Source organism: Haliotis asinina, chromosome 1 (genome assembly GCF_037392515.1).
Source record: "Haliotis asinina isolate JCU_RB_2024 chromosome 1, JCU_Hal_asi_v2, whole genome shotgun sequence".
Taxonomy (NCBI): Eukaryota; Metazoa; Mollusca; class Gastropoda; order Lepetellida; family Haliotidae; genus Haliotis; species Haliotis asinina.
The window spans coordinates 26,361,673-26,364,264 of record NC_090280.1 but is presented as its reverse complement, the minus strand read 5'-3'; positions in this window follow the sequence as shown (position 1 = coordinate 26,364,264).

Genomic DNA, 2,592 nt, shown 5'->3' with positions numbered 1-2,592 from the left:
TAAAATTTACTGTTCATGTATTGGGACTTACGTACCCTCTCCGGACAATAAGTTTACAATACTTCAAACCCCTTTGAGTTAAAAACCACTAACAATCACAGTTACTAAACTAAACTACCAATATCAAAAGACTTTCTGTTTACAAATTATTTAACAAAATCTAATTATTTTTAAAATGCAATAATTGAATGAGAACTAATGCTACTAAAACGATCCTTCATGGTTCGTGATTTAAAATACTTATCCATTGTGATGGAGTATTCAACACAGTCAAGCAAGACATGCTTGATCGTGATTCTGTCATCACAAGGGATGCAGAATTGAACATCTTCACCTTTCAATGGGTATTCATGAGTATGTCTTGTGTGCCCAATACGTTATCGTCGCGTGATGACCTATTCAAATCTGGACAACCCAAGTGGGTATAACAATATAAGGTTTTATTGCATGTAATCTATTTATACCTACTAGGGAGTTCCACTTCTGCATCACATCATGGACGTAAGTTCAACTGCTAGCTTTGTAATCTTATGGGATAAGAAGTGGTGTCAAAGATTTGTTGAGTGCTGCCTTGGCAGTAAGATCGGCCATTGCGTTACCAGAAATGTCTACATGGCTGGGTAACCAACAAAAGCTAATGTCGCCAGTAGCAAGATCTTTATTGAGTTCCATAATTTCTATTGAAAGTGGATGTTTACACGATAAGTTTTCAATTGCCTCAAGGCACGAAAGAGAATCTGAATAGATTTAATATCGTTTATGTTTAAGGTGTCTTTGGATATATGTAATAGGCGTTTGCTTTTGCAGGACAAAAAAAGAGCCGTTCTTTGGTATTCTAGAAGATATTGTCCTGGCACAAGCCACTGCGCCATCGTCCTTGGATCCATCTGTAAATAGGCTTTGTAAGTGTTGTATTTAGTTTTTAATGGATTATATTCTGGTTTATATTGTAATTCATTGGTTCTGAGTTTTTAAATGTAGTTAATGTTAGGTCAACTTGTGGTCTGGTCAATTGCCAAGGAGGAGAAGAAAGAAGTCGGGAAGGAGCGATTTTGTCCATTTCAGTGCCCACAGCAGCAATAAATGGCTTAACTCTGAGCCCAACAGGTGGAACAGGAGAAGATTTCTTGTTGGACAGACCCTTATAGATCGGATTGAAGACACAGTTATATGAAGGGCTTGACTTATTGGAATGTAGTTTTGTTATGCACTGTAAAGTTAATTTTATACGGCTTTGGTCAAGAGATTGCTCATCAGGCTCATCGTATTAACAACTCACATATATTCAGAAACATCCTTAACACAACCAATATATCACCTTTTCTGAATCTTTTTGTCTTCGGGTTATTACAACAAATTATTGTATTATATAAAGATCTTGCTATTGGCCAATTCTTTTATTGGTTACCCAGCCACGTTAGTATTTCTGGGAACACGATGGCCGATCTTACTGATGAAACAGCACTCAATGAATCTGTGCTCAATAAACCTCTGCTTATTCTGTATTCTGAGTTTCTGTCCGTGATCTTATGCAGAAGTGGGACGTCCAAGTAGATATCAATAAATTACATTGAAATAAAATCCTATATTGGTCATTCAAGATGTACTCATGAGTACTTGTTAACAGATGAAGACACTAAGTTTTGTATCCCTCGTGATGAAAGAATCACGGCCAATCACGTATTGCTTTATTGTGTTGAATATTCCATCACAAGGAATAAGTATTTTGAACCACGAGCCATGAAGGATCTTTTTGATAATAACAAGTCTGATTTATTTTTGCATTTAAAGAAGTAGACTTGTTAACTGATTTGTAAAAAGCTATATAATAATATATATACAAAATAAAATATTTTATGATTAGAAGTTTGAATTAGTAATTAAGAATGTTAGTGGCTGTATGCTCGGGGGGGTGGGGGGTGGGGGGGGTGGGGGTGGGGGTTAAAATACTGTAAAAGTATTGCCTTCCTGAGCAGGTACGTTAGTCCCAAAACATTCAAAGTAAGGCTAAGAGCCATGCAGGTAGAAAAATCCCCATGGTGCCTAGTATGGTGATCAACCTTCAGTTGTTGGTGATCTCGAGCTTGTTTTTATTTTGTGCTGTCCATTACAGTTTGTTAAATTTGACAGTTCCAAGCTAGTTTTAATTCTCTTTCTATGATAATCAAGTTATTGCATCGCTCTTCAGTGGTAGTTTTTTTACAATTTAATTGTGTCTATTATGTCTATTATAAAATATAGCTTTCAAGTCACGATATGGTTGAAATCTTGCCAACGTGACTATAAATATTATCTCATTCACTCTCCAGTTGTCATTCAATCTTTAAGCTTTTTTGATTCGTAAAAGCCGATAAAAAATACGAAACGATGGCACGCGATGTCCACACTTTGACTGGGCCCCATGTCTCTAATGTCCCTAATCCAGTGATAAGACAAAAATAACTCTAGAAACATGTAAAACATACTAGAGCCCTTTAGTAAATATCTGATAGTGTGTAGATGATTCAGTCAGAATTTCCTGAAAAGTACCAGTATTACATCAAGAAAAGTGGCTGAATTGTTGACGACGGTCCGCGGCACGTTATGATAATC